This window comes from Stenella coeruleoalba (assembly GCF_951394435.1).
Source record: "Stenella coeruleoalba genome assembly, chromosome: 9".
NCBI classification, from domain to species: Eukaryota; Metazoa; Chordata; class Mammalia; order Artiodactyla; family Delphinidae; genus Stenella; species Stenella coeruleoalba.
In genome coordinates this window covers 28,638,603-28,664,370 of record NC_137155.1, presented here as the reverse complement: position 1 = coordinate 28,664,370, position 25,768 = coordinate 28,638,603, and the positions used below count along the sequence as shown (strand labels likewise).

At 38.8% G+C, this 25,768-nt stretch overlaps 1 protein-coding gene across 1 annotated transcript in view; it reads left to right on the top strand.

The window, feature by feature from the left end:
- The window catches only part of LOC307191450 (uncharacterized protein), a 447,023-nt gene that overhangs the window by 302,961 nt on the left and 118,294 nt on the right, over positions 1-25,768 (top strand). Inside the window, exons 11-12 of the transcript XR_013829784.1 lie at positions 18,912-18,964; positions 19,088-19,131. The gene's annotated coding sequence lies outside the window, so the exon portion shown is untranslated. The remainder of the gene's footprint in view (positions 1-18,911; positions 18,965-19,087; positions 19,132-25,768) is intronic.

Below are 25,768 nucleotides of genomic sequence, written 5' to 3'. Positions count from 1 at the left end.
GTAGTTCTCTCCAGGAAAGAGGGTGCAGGAATTTAAATTCTGAGGATTAGAAGGATGCAAGGGAAGATAAGGCTTAAGCAATAAAGTGATTAAATTGCCTTTTGATTTTAATTATTTTAAAATTTCTGAAGCTTGAAGCTGGATATTTTTTTTGGTACAAAGCTCAAGTTGTAATGCTCAGACCGCTCTCCTGAATTCCAGACCTGAATATCTTTCTATTGGGAAGCTCTATGTGAACGGTCCCCAGGAAGCTTGCGTGCCTCAGAGGCGTTTAAACTCAACGTGTTCAAAACTGAACTCACCATAGTTTTGTAAGATTTCTTTTTTTTTTTTCCCTGAAAAGCCAAGTCAGTGAAAGGTAGTAACATCAAGGCGATCAGAACACTTCAATTGTTCCTTGACTTTTCCATTCCCTCCCTCCCTCCCTCCGTCCCTCCCTCCCTCCCTTCCTTCCTTCCTCCCTCCCTTCCTTCCTTCCTTCCTTCCTTCCTTCCTTCCTTCCTTCCTTCCTTCCTTCCTTCCTTCCTTCTCCACATCCAGTTATCAAGGTCAGGCTCCAGTTTTCCTAGCACATGGTCAGCTTTCCTAGTTTATCCAAACCAGGATCAACCCCTGTCCTCAATCCCCACCCTTAGAGTCCTTGTCATATGAAGTGTCCATGAGTAAGGTATAGAGTCTACGTTGTGTGTGGGGAGGGAGTCGGGGATGGGGGTGGACCCATACATATATTTTGTGTCCCTTACTCATGAGAAGAGATGTCACTGTCTGAAGATGACTAGGTCTCCTATAGATCCGCTCTGCTGTTTCCATGAGCTTCTCTGGGGAAGAAATTGAGGTGACCTTTAAGGTTACTTAGAAAAAGAGCAAAAGGCCCTTAGAGGCGTTTATAATTCTTCTAGGCTATGCAGAGTTTGAGAGATTAAGTGCTTTATATACACGGTCATATATTAAAATATTGTATTTGGCTTCTTATGTTTAATTGATTATTATTATTAACAGTAATATTTGCTGTAGCCTCACCAGAGTAGCCAGACTTTTTGAGGTCTGGGCGCTTCCTGCTCCAAAGAAAGTAAAAATGGCCTTTTGGGATTTCTGAGAGAGAGTAGTGTTCTATATAGTATATGGGAAAATCAGGCAGACACCTAATCCACGTGTCTTTCTGCTAAGATGGTGTAAAGTATTGGTCCATTAAGCAAATTGGTTGAATGTTGAGAGACAGAGAGGGAGGGAGGGAGGGAGGGAGGAGAGATATTTCTGTGCTTTGAGGTTTGGAGGGAAAGTTGCCCTTCACAAACAGGTGGAATTCCTGAGACTGGAATATGGGAGACAGGAGGGGTGGAACCTTGTGAAATTTTGAGAATTGGTTCTTGAATCATTGAAGCACCCCTGAAGTGACAGAATTTAGAAAGTGATAGATGGTGTGATGTGGAACTCACCGGAGGAATAGAAAGCAGCTGTCTTCTCATCATGCCTCAGGCCTGAGCAGGGGCCAAAGGCTCCAGTGACTGACATGAAAGAGCAGGGGTGGGAGTGGGGAGAAGAGCTTCACTTAACTGCACGGCGCAAACCTCAGTGTTCTCATCTGATCAATAGTGGGGAGCAAGACCTGAAAATGAATTGATAATGGCTTTAACTATGATGATTGGCAGCTAGAATTCAGTTTTGATTTGATGGAAATAATTGAAAATAATAAAGAAATGTGAAGTATCTGGCATTCTGAATGCTGTGGACGAATTCATGCTTATTATACACAAATTCATAGTGATCAATAGTTCAGCTGAGGTCTGTCTAGAAAAATAAATGACTCATTTGAAGTGTTGATGGGATATTTGATAACATGAGCTCTTGACATTGTGGTAGCACTAATAATGTTTTAGGGCCTGAGGAATAGTGAGAATTCAAGCTTTTGATGCTGGAAAACAATTAACCCTGGGTATCGTCCAGGAATCATACTGAATTTTTTCCAATTTTACTTCATTTCTGAACCTCCGTAAATGAGTATCCTCAATGCAGATGAATTGGTTTTCCTACTTGACGGTCATGGCTGAAAATTCCAAGTACTATTTCTTAAAATACCTCTTTGCAGAGTGAGTTAATAGAATAGAAAATCAATGACTTGCTTGCTCATCTTGGAAATGAGGTAATCTTTGCAGTTCAATTACACAAATATATATTGAGTGCCTACGCTGTGTATTCAAGAGAGTAGGCAGTAGGATCTAATGCAAAGAGGATGAGAGAGGAATTTACTGGAAATGCTAGTACCTGGGTTTGTAATCTGAGCCCCAATACTTACTAGATGAGTGTCTATCAGAAGGTCATTTAACTTTATCTTCTACATTGATGTTGTTAAAACAGTGATGTCGGGCTTCCCTGGTGGCGCAGTGGTTGAGAGTCCGCCTGCCGATGCAGGGGACACGGGTTCGTGCCCTGGTCTGGGAGGATCCCACATGCCGCGGAGCGGCTGGGCCCGTGAGCCATGGCCGCTGACCCTGCGCGTCCGGAGCCTGCGCGTCCGGAGCCTGTGCTCCGCAATGGGAGAGGCCACAATAGTGAGAGGCCCGCGTACCGCAAAAAACAAAACAAAACAGTGATATCTGTCTCACAATGTTAGGATAATTTTCAACATGTAATTTTGCTTCTTATTTGTTCAGTCTATAAAATGAGGCAAAATTATCACCCCTAGTAGTTCCTCTAAATTCTGTGATTCCCACAAAAAGAAAATACTTTGGAAATTCAACAAAGGGGTATTTCTTAGAGCTATTTATTCAGGAGATGTAAGTCTGTTCAGTAAAAGTGTGTTTAAGCTTAACTCATTGCATATGGGATCTATAATAATAATCTAAAGAAAATAAATAATGATTATAAATGGAGATATTGACAAGTAAATAATTCGTTTAAAATCATAAAAAAGATCACAAAGACATAATTGGGCCAGTTATATTGTGCCCCCCACAAGGTTAAGGATCTCATTTGTTTACATGTTTTCAAGATAGTGAGCATTTGATCAGTTGTATTAAATTAAGTGAATCCTCAATTTTCAGCTCATTGTTTGGAACCAGTAAATCTCAAACATTGCCTTCGGTGTGATTCAGCGTCGCCTGGAATGGCTCATTAACATGCAAATGCCCATCAGAGCATTTGATTCAGCAGGTCTGATAATTTGCATCTCTAACAGGTTCCCAGGTGATGCTGTTCTCGCTGCTCTGAGGAGTACACCTGAGAACCAGTTCTTCTGAAACACCAGTTCATCCACTGGTGAATTAGGGAGGAATTACCTGGAAAGACTTTATTTATTTAAACATCTTTATTGGAGTATAATTGCTTTACAATGGAGTGTTAGTTTCTGCTGTATAACAAAGTGAATCAGTTATACATATAGATATGTCCCCATATCTCTTCCCTCTTGCGTCTCCCTCCCTCCCTATCCCACCCCTCTAGGTGGTCACAGAGCACCAAGCTGATCTCCCTGTGCTATGCGGCTGCTTCCCACTAGCTGTTTTTTTTTACGTTTGGCAGTGTATATATGTCCATGCCACTGTCTGACTTTGTCCCAGCTTACCCTTCCCCCTCCCCGTGTCCTCAAGTCCATTCTCTGGTAGGTCTGTGTCTTTATTCCCGCCTTGCCCCTAGGTTCTTCATGACCATTTTTTTTTTTTTTTTTTAGATTCCATATATATGTGTTAGCATACGGTAATTGTTTTTCTTTCTGACTTACTTCACTCTGTATGACAGACTTTAGGTCCATCCACCTCACTACAAATAACTCAATTTTGTTTCTTTTTATGGCTGAGTAATATTCCATTGTATATATGTGCCACATCTTCTTTATCCATTCATCTGTCGATGGACACTTAGGTTGCTTCCATGTCCTGGCTATTGTACCTAGAGCTGCAATAAATATTGTGGTACATGACTGTTTTTGAATTATGGTTTTCTCAGGGTATATGCCCAGTAGTGGGATTTCTGGGTTGTATGGTAGTTTTATTTTTAGTTCTTTAAGGAACCTTCATACTGTTCTCCACAGTGGCTGTATCAATTTACATTCCCACTAACAGTGCAAGAGGGTTCCCTTTTCTCCACACCCTCTCCAGCATTTATTGTTTCTAGATTTTTTTTGATGATGGCCATTCTGACTGGTGTAGGTGATACCTCATTGTAGTTTTGATTTGCATTTCTCTAATGATTAATGATGTTGAGCATTCTTTCATGTGTTTGTTGGCAATCTGTATATCTTCTTTGGAGAAATGTATTTTTAGGTCTTCTGCCCATCTTTGGATTGGGTTGTTTGGTTTTTTTGATATTGAGCTGCATGAGCTGCTTGTAAATTTTGGAGATTAATCCTTTGTCAGTTGCTTCATTTGCAAATATTTTCTCCCATTCTGAGGGCTGTCTTTTCGTCTTGTTTATGGTTTCCTTTGCTGTGCAAAAGCTTTTAAGTTTCGTTAGGTCCCATTTGTTTATTTTTGTTTTTATTTCCATTTCTCTAGGAGGTGGGTCAAAAAGGATCTTTCTGTGATTTATGTCATAGAGTGTTCTGCCTATGTTTTCCTCTAAGAGTTTGCTAGTGTCTGGCCTTACATTTAGGTCTTTAATCCATTTTGAGTTTATTTTTGTGTATGGTGTTAGGGAGTGTTCTGATTTTAATCTTTTACATGTAGCTGTCCAGTTTGGAAAGACTTTAAAACAGATTCTAGGCCTTAACCTCAGATTCTGTTTCTGTGGGTCTTGACTGGGACCAAGGCATCTATGTATTTTAAAACTTCCCAGGACATATTAATAATCCAGTTTTGGAAACTCCTTCTCGGTATAGAGCTAAAGGCTTGTTGGGTTTTTAAGATGTACTTGAGCTTTTCTTAGGTTTGAAATTTCAGAATAAATCTAGCAATAAAAAATAATAAGACAGCATTCTGACACAAAGGGAGAGAGCAATAGAGTTAGTTCTTATTTAGGGAAATACTGGTTTATTTGATTTTGATTAAATTGAAGACAACATGGCATTTATATGGAATATAAATTCCCTTCCAAAGGACGATGACATTGCTTTGGGTTTCACGTCCTTAAAAGCATTTGGAAGCCAGATTTCACATATATACAGTGATATACATGGCACTGTATAATAACTGACATGATTCTGCTCTCTATCTCTTTAAAACTTATTGAACAGGGCTTCCCTGGTGGCACAGTGTTTGAGAGACCGCCTGCGATGCAGGTGACATGGGTTCGTGCCCCGGTCTGGGAAGATCTCACATGCCGTGGCGCGGCTAGGCCCATGAGCCATGGCTGCTGAGCCTGCGCGTCCAGAGCCTGTGCTCCGCAGTGGGAGAGGCCACAGCAGTGAGAGGTCCGTGTACCGCAACAAAAAAACAAAAAAAACAAAAAAAATCATATTAAACAAAATTATTACAGAAGGTATTTGGTTGATTCTAAATTTATCAGTTATCTGCTGGAAGACTTAAACAGACATTTCTCCAAAGAAGATATACAGATCGCCAACAAACACATGAAAGGATGCTCAACATCACTAATCATTAGAGAAATGCAAATCAAAACTACAATGAGGTATCACCTACACCAGTCAGAATGGCCACCATCAAAAAAATATACAAAGAATATGCTGGAGAAAAGGGAACCCTTTTGCACTGTTGGTGGGAATGTAAATTGATACAGCCACTATGGAGAACAGTATGGAGGTTCCTTAAAAAATTAAAAATAGAATTATTACCATATGAACCAGCAATCCCACTACTGGGCATACACCCTGAGAAAACCATAATTCAAAAGGAGTCATGTACCACAGTGTTCATTGCAGCTCTACTTACAATAGCCGGGACACGGGAGCAACCTAAATGCCCATCGACAGACGAATGGATAAAGAAGATGTGGTACATATATACAGTGGAATATTACTCAGCCATAAAAGGAAACGAAATTGAGTTATTTGTAATGAGGTGGATAGACCTAGAGTCTGTCATACAGAGTGAAGTAAGTCAGAAAGAGAAAGACAAATACCGTATGCTAACACATATATATGAAATCTTAAAAAAAATGTTCTGATGAACCTAGGGGCAGGACAGGAATAAAGACGTAGACGTAGAGAATGGACTTGAGCACATGGGGAGGGGGAAGGGTAAGCTGGGACGAAGTGAGAGAGTGGCATGGACATATATACACTACCAAACGTAAAATAGATAGCTAGTGGGAAGCAGCTGCGTAGCACAGGGAGATCAGCTCAGTGCTTTGTGACCACCTAGAGGGGTGAGATAAGGAGGGTGGGAGGGAGACGCAAGAGGGAGGAGATATGGGGATATATGTATATGTATAACTGATTCACTTTGTTATAAAGCAGAAACTAACACACCATTGTCGAGCAATTATACTCCAATAAAGATGTTAAAAAGAAAAAAAAAGTTATCTGCTGAACAGTCATCCAAGACCTGAGAGATGAGGCAGGTACAGTCACATAACAACATTCTGATGATTAATTGTACTCAGTTACCTGCTAAAGGGTGCCACACTTAATCATTTTTCATGGCCCTTTAAACCTTCACTGTTTCTGCTTCTCCATATCAAATGTCTCATCTACATGCAAAGGTGATTTTGTTTCATGACCAATAGTTTCATAAACTCTGCATGGCAACCTCAAGCATCAAACTTTATCTTCTATAGAATATCTTTGGACAATAAACGTTCTCAACCAGGATTTAGTGCTAGCTTGGCAGATAATGGAAGAAAAAATCTAAGCTGACTGTTCTGTAACTATTTCAGTTACGTAATCCAGAAATGAGTAAATGTTTATTTTGGTCGATAAAGCAAGCAGGTGTGGCTTGAAGATAGGACGGGGTGAGCTAAGTTAAGTAAAAGTGGTAATTTTACAAAATTACTTTCCTGACCACCATGAAAATTTATCCTGCATATTTGAGATTAAAGGTTTTTCACAGAGGACTAATCCAGGGAAATTTATTTTCCAAATAAAGTGTATATACTTTCTAGTTTTATTTTTCATTTCACACATTGAGGCAGGATGAAACTTAAAATGATGTTTGAAATTTCTTTAGATCTTCTTTTACAGTCCATCTTAAAAAAAAAAAAAGAAATCTGGCCTTGCAAGGAATGGAATCTTTATAGTGCTAAGGACCAAATTTACCATGTATTTGCCATGAATGTACTTGAATCATGTGAAAACACTGAAAAATAGGATTTATGAAGCATTAGAAGACCATGCCTGGAAATAGTTATTCAATAAATGTTTGCTTCATTTCTATATAAAATAATTGGGCTAAATTTGGAATTAAACACCCCTAGCAAAGGGTCACACACATCAGTACACACATCAAGACATCAGTAAATCATGTATTTATGGGCCACAGGCACAGTGAATGCTGAGGCAATAGAGAGATATAAAGGTAAAATCCTTGCCTTTAAAGAGTTTAGCTTCTAGAAAGTAAGACAGGTGTGCAAAAGGGCAGTCACAATGGGACCAGTTATATGACAAAATGCCATATGACAGATTGACTAGGAGTCAGTGCAGGCTTCATGGAGATATAATTATCAAGTTAAAAGATGTGGGAATGTTCAGTGCAGCCAAGATGAGTGAGGGGATTATGTACCAGAGAAATTCCTGAGAGAATATGGTGCATTTGGGTAACAACAACTTAGTCTTTATGAAGGTCAGTGGTTGGGGGTAAGTTGGATGGTGGGCAGAGAAAGATCAGATCACCTGTACATTAAATATAGGTGCATTTGTGTTTATCTCTTAAAACCTGGGTAATCTTAGATTCACATGGTAGAAAGTCATTTGCCAAGCTTTTGCTGGCCATTCCCAGTATCATGGTTTTCTTTGCAGATGTAGTCAGAATGCACACACGTGTAAATGCTGCCACGTCACGTGTGACAGAGCAACCACTAGGTGGCAGAACTGTACCAATTCTGTGGCCAAGGCCAGCTAGCTGATCCCTTGACACCTTCGTCCTAGTCTTTGTTCAAAGCCAGGTTGGCTCCACACTGACGCTAGGAGTCTAGGTTTGTCTGGAAGCTTTGCTGAAGATTGCACAGCAAATTTTAAGGAGCTTTTGTCACTGCAGACAACCTGCAGCTACCAGCCCTGCTCTTTTCTCCTCCCGGGGGACATCCGTTGTCAGATGAATGCAGCCTGGAAATATATCTTAAATTATTTCTTTGGTTTAAAAACATAATCAAGACCCATATATTATCAACAGTCACACACCATATTTCACATATAATTAGCTCATAACTAAACTTAGCAGTGTGCAAAAATAAAATGTCAATCTAATTTCAGTTCTGTAAAATTTTCCTGCTGCCAACATAGAATAAATCCATCACCATATGGCCCATCAGTTCAGCAGAAAACATGGGGTCTAATGGTATTTTGTTAGCAAACTCTTGTAATTGATTTATTTTTCTAGGCTACCAGCTGGGTTGTTGTTGTGTGTTTCTGGTTAGATCATCAATAGATATACTTAACTGCTTTTTTGCTGTTATTGTGGTTCCTATTTTGAAGAACATATAATCAGAGTTCAAGAATTCTACAGCGTAGATTTGCCAGTTTAGAATGGGAGAATGTCGATAACAGGTTGATAATATTAAACATTTCAGTGTTTCTCTTCAATATAATGTAAACGTTGTCTAAATTTAGGCTCTGTTTAGGCAACAGTTAGTCATGGGTGATCTGTTTGGACTGTTTTTTAGTTAATGGTACATTGATTAACTTAACTTACTCATTAAATCCATTAATCAAACTGTTAGTTTGGTTAATGATTCCATGAGCATGTTCCTTTGATGGTACAGTCATGATCTTAGCCTGATTTTCTATTAACAGATTAATGTGGAGGTCATTAATACCCTGAAGAGGTAATTAATATCCTGCTGCTCCAGGTAATACTCAAGATAGTCTTATAGCGAAGATTCAAACTTTGTATAGGCCTTTCCAGCATAGGAAGGGGATTAAGGGAATGTGAGTTTACTTTGCATGGGTGTACAAGCATACAGGTATGAGACTTCCAAATATTTTTCTTTAGGTGGGACACATGTTAATATTTTAAATATAGCTTTTTATTTAACCATAAATTCTGTAAAAACTCTTCTCTAATTAGACTTTTATGGATGGAGAGATTTTAGAATCTCTCCAAAGTCAGTTAATTTGTAGTAACCATTTGAAACAAGCACACACATGCGTGCACACACACCCCACCCATTTTAAGTACAATAGTCCCAATATCTTTATGACCAACCAGCAATTCATAATACAGACTTTCAAATTACAACGTTACTGAAAATAACTAGAACGTAGCACTGAAATATAAAACTGGTTATGTTAAAACATTATTTATTCTGCTCTCTTGCCTACTATATTTCTCAGGGAATCATTATGTCTTGCTAGAAATACATAATTATACAAAGCTTCGATATCTCAACAGAGAATAACGTAAGGTGAAATTGTAGGGCTATAGGTCAGCGTGGTCTCCTATCATAATCTTTTTCTTCTTTCTTTTCCTCCTTCTATTCCTTTCCCTTCCCTTTCTTCTTTTATTCATTTTTTTGCTTTCCATAACCATGAAAAAAAAAATTGAACTGGAACGGAAAATGTATATCCCAAGTTTTTTCCCCTCTTACCCAAAATAGATAGTGTGCTGAAAGCTTTATAAATTACTAACAAGCAAACTAGGTATTTAAAACTTATTTTAATAAATGCTATGTGAAACACAAATCTTCTAAGGCCATAAAATAATACAACTTTGTGAATTCAGAGTCTCTACAGGCTGGAATTTTAAAGCAGATATTCCTTACTTATTTTTATATTACAGCTGCATAGTACTCCACTCTGAGGACAAATTATAGTTCATTCAACCAGTTCCCATTGTTGTATGAAGATTCTCGTACATAAGCTTCTTAAAAATTTTGGCCAGCATACCTCTGGGGCTGATCCCTAGAAGGAGAATTGCTGGGTCAAAGTGTCAATGTGTTACCAAACCATGTTCCTTTGCTGGACATGAAGCAAGCCAGACTCTGAGATGCCGAGGTTTGCAGCAGGCAATGGTTTATCCACAGGGCAGCCAAATGAGGAAACAGGAGAACAGATCTGCCTCCCCCAAGGCAAGGCGTTAGGATATTTCGGGAATAAAGTTGAGCCATAGGGAGCCTGGAAAAGGTAACTGGAGATAAGAATAAGGTGAGGTAATCATCCTTCTGTGCAGGCATGACTAAGCTACAGGCTTCTTCCTGGGACGTGTGCTCAGAAAATGATGGTGTGAGCCTGTTCTTAGGGTGGAGTTTTGGCCTCTGATGTCAGAAGTTCACTGAGTGGACATTCATGCATGCCCAGTTGGAGGACCTGTGGTCCTAACCAGTCTTAACCTGCTTGACCTGGAACTGGACAACTTGGGCAAAAACATCTTATTGTTTAGGCTACATGACGTTTGGAGGACACAAGTTTTTTGTAAAAACAAAGCGAGCTTGATCAGTGAAGGCGGGTGACAGTTTATTATATATTAATGGCAAACTGATGACTACCCTTGGTTTCAAACGCTTGCATAATTTTGCCAGGTGTTGCCTCATGAAATTCTTTATCATATGGGTTCTCCTACTTTGCATCCCTACTAGCAATACCTGAGAATGATTATTTTACCCAACCTTGCCAACAAAGTATAATGTCAAAAGTTTTGATATTTTCCAATCTGTAAGTGAGAAATGGAAACTCAATTTATTTTTTTTATTAATTTATTTTTGGCTTCATTGGGTCTTTGTTGCTGCACACGGGCTTTCTCTAGTTCTGGCGAGTGGGGGCTACTCTTCATTGCAGTGCGCAGGCTTCTCATTGTGGTGGCTTCTCTTGTTGTGCAGCATGGACTCTAGGCACGTGGGCTTCCGTAGTTGTGGCACACGGGCTTCAGTAGTTGTGGCTCACAGGCTCAGTAGTTGTGGCTCACGGGCTCTAGAGCACAGGCTCAGTAGTTGTGGCGCACGGGCTTAGTTGCTTCGCGGCATGTGGGATCTTTGGGGACCAGGGCTCGAACCCGTGTCTCCTGCATTGGCAGGCGGATTCTCAACCACTGTGCCACCAGGGAAGCCCTCTCAATTTAGTTTTAATTTGCATTCAGTTAGGATGAATCAGGTTGAGTATCTTCTCATCTTGTTAAGAGAGATTTATATTTCCTTATCTGTGAACTATACATTGTTACACCTAATTTTTCTTTATTTTTAGAAGTGTGTACATTTTAATGACTTTAGTACTTTGTCTATAAGTTGGACATACATTATTATTATGTAATTATGGGGTTTTATTTCATATGCCACTACGGTGGACTTTTTTTTGGCTATGAAACATACTTTTATTTTTACATAATCTATTTTTCAAATTTAAGTCATTTTCTTTTGTGTATCTGGATTTGAGTCCTTGGGGAAGTATTCCCATGGCTAAAGTATAGAAGAATTTACCTATGTTTTTGTCTAATGTTTATATAGTTTCCTTTTTTCACTATTCAAATTTCTGATCTCTGAGGAATTTATCCTTCTGAATGGTATAAGGAATGGATCTTCATTACTTCATGACTATAAAAGCATTAATTACATCATGGTATACTAAATTTACATACAAACTTGGATCTATTTGATTTTAATCAAATAAAAATTGTAAGTTATTTATAGTGTACAAAGTAATGATTTAATATATGTATTCATGTAAAAGGATTCCTCATCAAGTTAATTGACATATACGTCACCTCATGTATTCCCTCCCTTTTTTTTCTGTGAGATCATTGAAGTTCTACCCTCTTAATTCTCTTTGAATAGTCTGTTTATTCACGTGCTAATACTCTACAGTTTTAATTATGGTGGCTTCATAATATTTATTAATAACTGGTGGAGCTATTCCTCTATGATTGTTTTAATGGGGGGTTATCTCAGGAAGATACATACTTGAACTTTTAGTATTTTTAACCCCTGTTATGTATTTTTAACTCCAAATCCTAGCTGCTCTTAACACACAATGAAAGCCTTAAATGTAAATGTCTATAGTTCAAGGTGTTAAGCTCTAGTGGTTTCTTTTAGCTTTCGTGAACTTGTATGTTGGAAGAAATAAGTTAGTTTTAATGGTTCTCTCCTATAGGCTTTTTCATCTATTGGGAAATCGTTTATGGCATGGAGAGTCAGAAGACCTGGATTTCAGAACTGGGTCGTTAATTAAAAATAGAGGGAGAATAAATAAGTTCTAGGGACATAATATACAACATGATGTACTTATGTAACACTTCTCTGTTTATATATGTGAGTAAATCCTAAGAATTCTCAACAGAAGGAAAAGATTGTTTTTCTATTTAATTTTGTATCTATATGAGATCATAGATGTCCACTAAACTTCTTGTGGTAATCATTTCATGATGAATATGAATGAAATCTTTATGCTGTATATCACACTTACACGGTGGTGTATGTCCATTGTATCTCAGTAAGACTGAAAGATGAAAAGGGACAAGAAAGTAGAGGGAGAACTTAGTGAAAGAAGCCGTTTAACTTCCTTTGCCTTCCTCCTCTTATCTATAAAAAAGAGATCTTGTAGAGGGATTGCATGCATCATTTAGGAATAAGTTCAGTGGCATGTAAAATTCAATGTAATCAAATACGGTGTTTTGTTTGTTTTTTTGCATAACAAAAAGTTCAGGATTAGAAAATAAAGTGTTGACCTGGTAGCTCCAGGAAGCCATCAGGGCTCACTTTTTGCTCCATCAACTTGAGAGTCGTCCTTATGCTTTTGTTCTTAGCCTTTACCTGTGGTTGCAAGATGCCTCCTCTGACTCGCTTCTGTGTCTCTACTTAAAGGAATGAAGAAGGGGAAGACCAAGCATAAATATCATATCCAAAGTGCATCAGCCTTTATTAACATTTTTTCATAAGCTCTGCTCAGCCATTTCTGCTTAGATCTAATTGACCAAAACTGTGCCCTGTGGCCATTCCTCATTCCAAAGGAGGCTGGAGAATTAAGTGGGATTATTGTATTTATTAATGTGTTGGATTTGCAGCTGAGAGCAGTGCTCTACCAAGAAAAATTATGATTCTGTTAATAGAGAAGAAAGAAAAATATAAATTTGCCACAGTGGATTATAAAGGCCCTTCTATAAATATCACAGTAGAAATAAACAAAGAAAATATTTACCTCTTTTCCTCTCCCCCCAATATTTCTTTACTCATTTATAAAAAGGTCTTTCCTATAAATAACTCAATTTTTCAATGCATTGAACTTGTAAACTGTTCAAATAACTTACATGTTAAAAGCATTTTTCAATGTTAGAAGTATGAGAAGACAGTCAAAGGAACGGGGACAGGGAGAATGCTGTGCACACGAGGGAAAGAGAAATGGAGAAAAGCAAGCAATATTCAAATGTCAGATCAATAGAACAGGCTCCCTTTGTTTTCTAGTCCTAAGTATTGCTGAGTTTGCTGTTTTAAAAAAGAACCAGATTATGAAAATAATTGTTCAAAGGCATATGAAAAACTGCTTTTGAATTGCTCCAGAATCTACAAGTTACCGCCCTATTTGTTAACTTCAGTGAGGTATAGTCTATATATGGTAAACTGCCCCATTTTAAGTGTGCGGTTGGATGAGTTTTGACAGATTATACGCCTGTATAATAACTACCCCACTAAGAGTACAGATCAAGTCTGTTATCCCCCAGAGATGCCTTATTTCCCTATGTAACCCGCCTCTCCAACCCAGGAAACTACTGCTCTGATTTCTGTCGCTACAGATTAGTTTGCATTTTCTAGAATTTCATACGAAAGGGCTAAACATCACATATTCTATTGTATTTGGCTTCTTTAACCCAGCTTAGTGATTTGGAGATGGATCCATGATGTTGTTGTATCAGGGGTTCAGTCATTTTATATTGCTTAGTAGTATTCTACTGTACACACACACACACACACACACACACACACACACGCCACAGTTTGTTTTATCCATTCATGTATTAATGGACATTGGGATTACTTTAAGTTTTGAGCTGTCATGATTAAGTTGCTATGAACGTTCATGTACAGATCTTTGTGTGGATGTGTTTTTTCATTCTTAGGTAAATGTAAATGTGATTGTTGGGTCATATGGTAATTGGACACAGCAATTTCTGATGCTGCCAAATTCTTTTCTAAAGTAGCAGGTCAAATTTACGTTTTCTCCACCAATGTATGAGGTTCTGGTTCTATGTACTACAGTCTCAGCAGTGCATAGTACGGCCAGTCCTTTTAAATGTTAGCTACCTCATGTTTAAGGGAATGCTCTGAGTTATAAAAGCAGCAAACTCACAGTTCCCTTTTGCAGATCTGTCTTTCAAGGGTAGATTCCTCTGGTCTCTGCCTAGTGTCCCATTAAGCTTCATGAGTTCTTCCTCATGCACGAGTAATTTCACTGTCAGCCAGGGATTCGAGCAGGGTTTAATACTGAGATTTTGGACCGCATTCCTTCAGTTCTCTTGCTGCCATGATTTCTTCAAATTTCCAGCTGTTCTTCCAGCCCTGAACTCTGTTCCCTGGCATCCTGAGTTGCTGAGGCTGAGGTTTTCCATACCTCCTGTAGCTGTGGTGGTTGAGGAGACCCCTTTTGTCCTTGTCTTTGTATAAGAGCTTGAACCTTTAACATCTACCCACTGCTCTCTGAACCCATGCTCATTTTCCTCCCTCACAGTTGCAGTTTATAATCTCTTCTCTAGCTAATGTCAATCAAAAAAATTTTTTTGCTAGTGCCTTTAGACATTGGGTACACATTCCCAGAAAAGTCTCCATAATTAGGTTTGAAAGCAATGTCCAGAACCGTCGTAACTGATAATGAGTGTAACTGAAATAAAGGATTTATCAAAAAATCTAACCCAAGTTCTGGGGGCCATGCAGTTTAAAATGAAAGCACAAAAGAAGAGTTTCTTTACCTTCTTGGGTCAAGGATGGTCCAAAGAACAAGTTAAAATGTAGCGAAAGTTTAACAGTGGTACTCCTCTATTCCCTTTCTGCTTTCTTCTACTTCTCTCTGTACGTGTGGATGCCGTTTTGTCGCGCTATATTCTCAATGAACCCATGCTGAGGTCTGACTTGCCTCCTTGAGTTTTTCTCACCTCCACCCTGCTTTGATGAGAACTCCAATTCTCCAATGCAGTTCCTCTCTGCTAAATGTAAAAGAGGTGTTCCTTCACGTTCCCAGAGGCATTTTCATTTTTAGAAGTAGACATTTAATATCTTAAGTCTTTAATAGAGAACATTTGGTGACATAGCAGAATATAGTAAATTGTTCAGTTCACATGGGAAAATGTATTGGGGGCAGAGGGCAAACATGTAGGCATGGGAATCTTGTAGGAATGGGGATCTTTACTAATGGTTAGCAATTCTGGAATGTTTCTGATTTTTTTTTTTTTGTCTCTTCTTACCTCTTTTCATCTTTAAATCTAGAGATTTCTTAAAAGCTTCATGTATTTGGTTGTATGTTTGGCTGGTTGATTTCAAGTAGCCACTGATGGCAGCGACTGGGGATCCACAGGTGGGGGATGGCAGGTAGCAGTAGTATTGAAAGACTTTTTTGCTAATAGGTGAACTTGTCTCTGAAACTTTCCTATATTCTGTTCCGCTGCTTTTCTCTACTTCCCATTCCTCTCTCTCCAGGCCGTCAGTGGATGAATTGCTCCTCACTGAAAATGAGAGTTTTATCAACTATACTTCTATTTGATCATGTCTCAACATTTCTGGAGAATGGGTCTCTTTCCAAGTTTAGTTTGGTCCTTCAAAATTTGACTCTCACCAGTGCCTCATGCAGTTAAAGCAATTTAAAACAGAGCTGTATGGTCAACCATAATCTTTCTTTGTCTATAATCGTTCCTAACTTTTGCCTTAATCATGTTTGCTTTTCAGACAGCTTCTAGGTTATTGTCTTTCATCATTGCAACTCGCTGTTTCTAATCTGTTGAGCAATTTTTTATGAAGTCTGATTTTCTTCTTTAAGGCACGTCACCCTCTTTGGGTGACGTCACCCTCTTTGGTTCTGAGAAGCCACTCTGAGTTCTCATCCTGCCTGCAGTGCTCCGGCCGTCTCTTTTCTCAAGTCCCCTCTTTATGCAGTGGGTGAATTCTACCTGCTTTGAGCATTTACCTGTTTTGTCCTATGCGGATTGAATGCCGTCCCAAACACGTGCTCTGCTACTAGCCTCACATGAATCCTGTTTTTTCATAGCCTGCAGAATATGATGACAATGAATCCCTTCTTGCCACATATGATGCAACACATTAATACCATGTTTCAGAAGTACTAAGTGAATTACAAATATATTTCACGTATAATCACAGAGTGCTTTAGGCACTCTTTTATACACTTCATTTGCATCACTCATTTAATCATATGAGTAATTAGGTAGATACTGTAAGTATTTCCTTCTTATGCAATAAAAACCTAAGCAAGGAAAACAAAGTGAGTTAATGGATTCCACAAAGCTACGGAGTTAAGAGAAGGAGATTCAAGGGCACGTACTTTGGCTTGGAAACTTGACCCTGACCTCTTACACTGTTTGGTATATGTGAAACTAATTGCTCTAGACAGCTGCCCAGTGGGATGCTGGTATTAACACCATTTGTAGTTGAGGAAGTGGCTACCAAGTGAGGTTAATTTATTCCTCCTTGTTGCCTGACTAAAGCGGTTCAAATGGCCCTAGAATGTGAGGCGTCAGTTCCTTCGGAAAAGCCTGTTACTGCCAAGAGTTCATGTTGCTTCTCTCTCTCTAGATATCCTACAGGAGACAAGAGAGCCAATAACAATATCAAACTGAGGTTATCTCGTTTTAAGCCTCGGAAGCAACAGCATTTGAAGGGTACGGAAAGAAAATTAGAAACATGACAAATGCATTGATTAAGAACTGAATCAAATTCCCTCCGCAAACACTGTTCTCCCAAATGTTAGAGCAACTGCTTCAAAGCCTGCCAGTAACAATCACTAAAAAAAAAAAAATACACTGTGTAGCACAATGCCTAGCTAGTTGTCTTTTGGGACTAAATATATATGACTGTTTGAGAGCCATGATCTGATGAATGAATCAAGCGGAGCGTTCAGCCCCAATGCCACTCGACCAGAAAAGTGATGCTTACCCCAGAAAGTTTACCTTAGGAAATCCTTCACTAATTAAGGATGTTTTCTCCTGTGTAAATACGTGCACTCCTTGGAGGGAAAGCATTTTAAGTCTCGCTCATTATTCAGCCTCTGGTGGAGCTAGTTAATGCAGTCCAATTGCTGGCCAGTTGAAAGTCTGGATAAGGAGGTGGAGGGAGAGACTGTGCCCTGTGCTGAAAAGACATAGAGTTTAAGGTCAGATAAAACAGGACTTGAATCCAGATCTCTCCCTTAGATGCTGGGTAACAGTGAACAAATGATGAAACCCCAGCTTCCTTATCTGTGAAATGGTTATGATGACAGAGCCAGGAACTTGCAATTGTGTAAGATAGCATACCTAACACACCTAGTTTATAATATCTACTAAAATGTTAGTTCCATTTTCTCCTAACGCTTCTCTGGAAGATGTGTTGTAAGCAGTTAGGTCGCTTCTGATTCCAGAGGGCTGGGCTGCGGGGAAAGGAGGAAGAAGAAGGACAAATAAAACAGGAGAGCTTTGGAAGGAGGTTATAGTTACCAAAGGAAAAAATTAAACTATTTTGAGCTTCCGTTCGTGATTGGATCTGATTTATTCTCTCTGTGTCTGTCTCTGTGTCTTTCTGTCTCTGTGTCTCCGTCTATCTGTTCTCCCATCTCTCTTTCCTTTGTACAACTCTCTATTTAAAAATATTACATTATAGGTAGGATCCCCGTAAATAATTCTCAAAACTTCAAACTCTTAGTTGCTACGTTGGTAATACTTTGCTATTATAGAGATACAAGCTAAATGCCATTCATGAAGTTACATTTTCAAGACTGGTTAGTTTAAACACAATACTGGATTTTGGAAGGAAAGAAAAACTCTGTGTTTGTGGGGGGCAGAAAGTATCTACTTTAAGTAGCAAAAGGTTAGGTAAAATTTGTTGGCATTTTGCTTCAAGTTCTGGAAATGGGTGAAGGCTATACATACTGTAATTGTATTGTAACTTTTATTTGCAGTGAAATTCTTGCATCCATCACCTTTTAAAACAGACCTGCATGTTGTAGAGAACAAAACAAATGAAAAGGCCGAAAGCATCCCTAGCACTTCCTTCACTGCTTGGCGTTAGAGAAAGGAAAGAGAGGAGAGAAAAGTTAGCACATGACTACGTGAAATGTTCTTTTGAATCTCACCACCCACTGTATTTTATACTCACCCCTTCCAGTTTTTCTTGTTTATTCCTCCCTCTTCCATAAATAAGGTTACTCAGTCAAATTAAGGTCACAGTTCCGCCAGGGGCTATTACTATCAACAGGGAACAGAGACTTAAGCTATGTGACAAAGTGAGAGAGTGGCATGGACATATATACACTACCAAACGTAAAATCAATAACTAGTGGGAAGCAGCCTCATAGCACAGGGAGATCAGCTCGGTGCTTTCTGACCACCTAGAGGGGTGGGATAGGGAGGGTGGGAGGGAGGGAGACGCAAGAGGGAAGAGATATGGGGATATATGTATATGTATGGCTGATTCACTTTGTTATAAAGCAGAAACTAACACACCATTGTAAAGCAATTATACTCCAATAAAGATGTTAAAAAAAAAAAGAAAATAATACCAACCCACAGATGAGTACTGAGGTGATGGGAAGGTTTTGGGATCAGGACCTTCTGTGAAATTGCCTTCACAAAGGAAGTAATCATTTCCACCTGTGTGCTTTGTAACTGGTTCTACAACAGTTGACTAACCACTGCTTCCATTTCAGCTTTTCCTTCTCTCTTTGATTCTTTCATTTTCCTTTCTCCTAGGAAGCTGAGCAATTTTGTAGGAGACCCAGGTCTTCCCAGAGGCTTTCCTGAAGGTAAAACTTCTGATTATATTTGGGAGTTTAAATGTTAAGTTGACATAAGTCATATCCATCCTACATGATATTCTTTCATTTTTGACCTTACTGTATTTATGACTTTTGTCATATATTTGACAGATATTTCTGCTACTGTTTCATTGAAACTGAAGAAAGCCACTAAGGTAAGTTCTAGAGAGAAACCCTGCAGTGCAGATTCAGAGACACGTACTTGACCAGCTCCTGAGGAGATCAAGGTAAGGTTTCATCAATTACTAGTGTCTTCATTCCCTTATGTACTGTTCAGGTCAGTGTTGGTATGAAGATGCTACCCCCAGTGATTCTGGTCTAAAGTTTTAAGAGAATGTGAAGTGTTGGAGAAGATAACCTCTCAAATGGTCCCCACCCCTAACCCACATCCCCAAATACATAGCAACAGCAGACATTGTGTGCCTTGTCCCCAGAGAGATGGGTCAACTCAAAGACATTAAAGATTAAACATAGAAGGAATGTTTTACTGTGGTGATAATGTGATAAATTTCTGTACTTTTTCTTTTGATTGTTATGATTGTTAAGACAAAATTTTTTTTTGTAGGGGGGTAGATAAAATAAGGTTTTTCAATTCAGTTGAAAAGCATACATGTTAAAAATTCTAACTGAAACGTGGTAGTTAGGTGAAAGTAGCCAACTGTTTTCATTCATTCAGGAATGACGTGAGCATCTTCTGTGTGGCCAACCTTGTTCTAGGGGCTGGGATGCAGGGATGAGTAAAGCAGATGTCTACATCCTATTCGCTGACATTATTGGGGGAGAGAAACAGAAAGTAACCAAGTTGACAAGTACACGCAGATGATAGCATTTCAGATAAGGAAAATTTTTTAAAAACTAAAGAAAGTAAAGGATGAAGTAACCTCTCTCTACTACTTTAAACTGGGTAGTTACAAAAGGCTTCTCTGAGAAGGCAAATACAGAAGGCATAACTAGAAAGTATCACCAAGAATTGTGTTTAACTCTACAAAATACAATGCGATATTCTGATAACTTATGTAAGTTTTATAAGTAGTTGTTTTGAATTGATCTTGATATAGGAAGATGACTTTTTTTTGCCTGTTTTCAATGAATAATTTAGGCATTTGCCTCCCATCTCTAGAATTCATAAGTAGCTGTTATATGCAGTGTTCTTTGGCTTTCTTCCACTCAGTCTTTACACTCTGCTCAATCCCAAGTAGAAATTGTTGGAGAATATTGCTTTGGGTGCCAAAGTATTAGCCTTCCAGGGAATGTGTCTGTTTGTCATGATTGTGCTTTAATAGGGTAGAAAAATATAAAAGCAAGTTAGAGGTTTAGAACTTAGTTTTTTTCTGTAACATGGTCACGTAGCTTCTGCATCTGGGATGATTTTCTGACTTTTAGTACTTCTTTTCTTCTACCTGGTGGTCACTTTTTTTTCACCATTGTATACTCTCCATTATTTTTCTTGAGTAAGTGTCTAAAAAAGACTCTGATATTGAACACGCTCTACTTAGTTGACCTGACCATTAAAATGCTCATCTTAAACTAGCTATCTGGTCTCTACCCCCATTATTTATTGCAAAAACTAGATAATAATTTTCACAAAAGATAAAAGGCATTGTGTGATGGCTTGGCTGAAGATATTAACAAAAATCATTTAGCACGGTGTTGTGACTAAGTGATAAAAGATAATGAACTGGAACTTTCCCATTCAAGTTAAATTCCTCTGAGACTTACTAGTATCAGTTGTAATGGTGTATTTTTTTTTGATGTGGGCCCTTACCCACCATCCTAGATGGAGCTGATGCATTTCACACAGGCTGCCAGAGAGCTGTGTGTAAGTGTTTCCTCTCTCTGCCAACTAGCAATTGGTCAAACGGCTCCCGCAAGCCTAAGGCTGTTCCGTCTGTTTCTGGGGCCGAGTAGCAAGAATAAATTAAAGTGATGTAGCACGAGTAAAGGAAAAATCAGACTTGTAAAGGGCTATGAAAACTAGAAGTTAAAACATCAGAAGTGCCTTTTTGCAATGTTTGAAGTGTCTCAACGTTAATCAGAGCATAAAAAGAGATGTTGTACTTTTTTCCCCCTAATGGCAGATACATGTATGTTTTTCTCATATAAATCAGTGACTAAAAGGGAAAAGAAAATGCTACAAGAATGTTGTGAGACACCTGACTGTGGAAATCTTTTGAACATTCGTGTGGATTTTTGATGTTGTACACACATCCCCGTGTAGTTTTTAATGACAGTATATGCAGAAGTGTTTTAAGAGCAATTGACTATGCAGCTATCCACATAAATTTTTATTACATCTCTAAGAATAAGTCCAAACTGTGTAGAATAAGTCCAAACTGTGTAGAGAAATTCAATACAATAAAATATCTCAAAGACATTATAACACCAAACCTAGGTACTTGTAACAAAGCGTGCTCCAATCTGAAAGTCCAAGGTCAGAGGTGTTTTGCTAACACAGAGTTTTAAATATTTCTTAGCCAAAAGGAACCTGTAGAATCTCTAGACACTTGGTTTAAGGAAAGATAGTTTTAATTAGAAACAATTCTGAGCTCTTAGAAATAATATTCCCCCAAAGCAGTATATTATAGCTAGCATTTAATTTTATTTTTCTGTGTTTGTACATAGATCCATAATTTATACCTATAGAATAATTTTTGCTAAGTTGACCATGTGCTTTATAAGCAATGTCTAACTAATCTTCAACACATCTATACATACTGGGATTGGGATCCTGGTTTGTTAGGTCAGCTTAGCAAAGGGAAAATGAATTTCAAAGGAATTAGGTGATTCCAGTAAGGAAAGCTCATTCTACACCCCCAAATATGGCTGTTTTTCAGCAAAAAATAACAATTTAAACAAATGATGTTGCCTTGTGGTACCTCTCTCTGATTCTGTTTCTTTCAAGGATTTATTGTGGCTCTTTGTTGCTTTGTATATACATCTGCATGGTTTATACCTTGTCCAGCTCTGCACGTCATTCAAATATGGCTTCCTATATCATTCTGACTTTTAAAGACAGACAATTCATTTTATGTTGTCAAATGATTTTGTCAAGGATTCTTGGTAAAATCATATTAAAAATACTGTTTTGAAAACAGGTTGGAACGTGGTAAATCCAATTCTGCTTCATCACTCTGAGAACAATCTGATCATTTGGTCTTGGTTTTCTTAGGAAATCAATGGATGTGGTTTACAAAAGGTCAACTGTGACCTTTCATCTACCATCCCACCAATACCGTCAGATCTGTAGGCTGTTTGTACTTAGTAGTACTGCTCTTGCTTTAACCTGGACGTGACTAAACATAAAGTTCCCTCCTGTATTCCTCCTCTTCTTCTACAGGCAAAGCAATACCTGTTTCTCAGCAAGTCCATTGTTAGCTAACATTCCACTGTCTGAGACCCACACTCCCTTAAAAAGAATTGCCTTTGACTCTAATTTCCCTCTAGCAGCTCTGACTAATGTGTCTCCAAACTCCGATATCCTAAACTGAGGAAATTTCTCTCCCGCTAAGGTATCCCCTCTAGCCCTTGAACCACGTCTCTCTGTCCTGAAGGCTCTACCCTTTGTTAGGAGAATTGTTTGCACTTTGTGTTTCCAAGTCTCACCTTCCATTTACTTTTTAACCTCCTGCAAACTAGCTTCTGTACCAGGTAATAGCTAACTCCAATAGAACATTTTTCATTTGTACCCAATTGGATTTCTTTACTGAATACTTTTATTTAATCCTTCCTTTTAAAGACCCTCACTTCGTCTGTTTTCATGACCTATTAGCCTTTGGTTGTATTTGTATCCCTCTGTCTATATATTTTTCTTATATGATATGCATGCATTGGATAGGGTCCACGAGGACTCATTTGTATCTGCTTCCCGCTTTTGGTGATGTCCGGAGTTGTGATTTTCGCTCAGAGAGATGAGGAGAGTTAGCCATTCAGGTGTTGGGAGGAAAGCAACATTAACAGACAAAAACATGAAAAGTAACAGAGGTTTAAAAGAATATGATGCGGGGCTTCCCTGGTGGCGCAGTGGTTGAGAGTCAGCCTGCTGATGCAGGGGACACGGGTTTGTGCCCCGGTCCGGGAGGATCCCACGTGCCGCGGAGCGGCTGGGCCCGTGAGCCATGGCCGCTGAGCCTGCGCGTCCAGAGCCTGTGCTCCGCAACGGGAGAGGCCACAACAGTGAGAGGCCCGCGTACTGCAAAAAAAAAAAAAAAAAGAAAGAACATGATGCGTCTGGAAGAGGTTTGGCATATTGGTAAGATGAATGTGGTGGTGCATCTGGGGGTAAAAATAAAAAGGTGGGTTAGAGTCAGATAGTGAGTTACCTCAAATGCTCCGCGAAGGGTTTGGACATTGTACAGAATGCTTGGGCTACCACTGGTAGATTCCAGGCAGTGAAGTGATAAAATCACATTTGAATTTTAGAAAGACCACGCTGGTGAAAATTTGGAGAATAAATTGAGATCGTGCAACATTGGGAATGGAGACAATCTGGTTTGTCTTAAAATCGTAGGAAATTAATGATGAGGGTCTAAACCAGAACTCTGGCAAGGAGATGAAGAGAATGGAATCAACTCTTTTTGGGTTGCAGAACTGACAAAACTTGGCAATCAATTGGATATGGAGTGGGGCTGAGGGAGACAGCAGTTGAGGATGAGTCTCACAGATGAGTGGTATTGGAGGAAGGGAAAGGAGATGACGTTTTTGAAAGAAAAATGACAAAGTTAGTTTTGGTTATGATTATCAATTGCCTGAAGAGCAGCCCGATAAAATCGTTCAGGAGGCATGGAGAAAATGCATATAGGGATTAGGTGATTGTTCCTGGTGGCGAAAAAGATTTTGGGGAAGGAAATAATTAACATACAGGTGGCAGCTAAAGCTATGAGTACAGAGCTAGAGAGCAGGAATAGAGTGAGGAAATACGATAGCTCTGTCAGTCCTTGTAGATGTGCTTGCGCTATAGCACAACACCCTCAAACCTCAAGGTTGCACGGGAACAAAGCTTTACTTCTCTGTTTTGTTACATATCTATGGTGGTTGGGATTTGACTTTAAAAAATCTTTGGGATACAGCCCTCCTGAACAACTTGTATATGGAACCTCATTCATCATTATGCAGAGGAAAAAGAGAATGGGATGAAGCTTGGATGGACCCTTCCAGCTTCTGCCTGTAACACATAAAACTTCTGCTCACGTTTCCATAGTCAAAGCAAGTCACCAGTTGTGACATCTGAGGGGTCGAGAAGTATAATCCTCTCCCAGGATGGAAAGCAGACATTTGGTAAATAAAAATGAAATTTACCAGGATTGCCAAGTCAGAATTGAAGAGAACATAAATGTTTAAGTTGCTCTTGGAAAAAGGAGTATTTTTGAAGAAAGCTGAAAAGGAGTGGCCAAAAATATAAGTGGAAAACACAGATGAAGTGTTTTTCTTGAAATAGACTAAATGATTTCTTCTTTTTAAATTCATTAACGATTTTTGAAATTTATACACCAAGGGTATACTTGCTTTCAATAATTCATATTTGGAAGGGTATGGGGGTAAATTTTGTTATTATCTTAAAGATTTCTTGCAGAGAAATCATCCTGCAAGATGCATTGCCACAGGCAAATGTAAAGTGCAAAGAGAATGCCTTAATACAGGGTTTAAATACACTCTCATACAAAGGGAGAAATACGTTCCAAATTTCTCTTCATAGTTAAAACATGTGTTTTCCTAGAAAATATAAGGATAGTTTTAAATTTCTTATACTCCACACAGTTGAAGGCCTTTAAACTGGTTCTTAAATTTGCTCCTTCCATTTCAGGCAAAATGGAAGGTCCCAAAGATGGAGGTAACATTTATATCTTTGATTTTATGAAAGATGATGATCATTTTTTTTTAGCATGTGAATAAAGTACTAATCCTTGCTCTCTTGTGAAGAGTTGGGCAGACTTCCAGTACCAAGACCTGAATTTGCTGTCAATAAAAGAACAGTGAGACATTAGGTACTGAGGTTGGTTCTGTCTTATTCTGAAATTAAATGTGGAATTAAGAATCAAGATTTTAGTAAATCAGAGCTCTCTGAAACGTTAATTGGCCTTCGGTAACTCTGTGGAGTCACAATTAACTCATGAACTATTTGTGGATCAAAAACCGTATTGAGTCTCTATGGGCATCAACTGTGCGTAGAAGATACAAGGCCCCTCTCCAACATGGAACTTACATTAAACTTGGGCAAACATGTTAATCCAATAGTCCCTGCCTTATCTGAGGTTTCACTTTCTGTGGTTTCAGTTACCCGTGGTCAGGTATGATCTGAAAATGGGAAATTCCAGAAATAATTCATAAATTTGAAATTATGTGCCATTCTGAGTAGCGTGATGAAATCTCTCAGTGTCCCGTTCCATCCTGCCCCGGATGTCAGTCATCCTTTGTCCCGCATACTCTGCCCATTAGTCACTTAGCAGCCTTCTTAGTTACCACATCAACTGTTTGGGGTATTGCAGTGCTTATGTTTCAAGTAACCCTTATTTTACTTAATAATGGCCCTGCAGTGATGCTGGCTGACAATTTGGATATTCTCATGCTGTGCCTTAATCTTAAACTTAATCATAGGTACATATGTATAGGAAATAGTATATATAGGCTTTGGTACTATCCATGGTTTTGGGTATCCACTGGAACCAGGGGTCCTGGAATACAGACAAGTGGGGGGACTAGGATAAATAAACTGTACAGTTAATAACAATTATATCAGCGTTAAGTGTCAGGAAGGAGATGACTGATTTCTAAAAGATGAGCTGACCTAGTGTGATC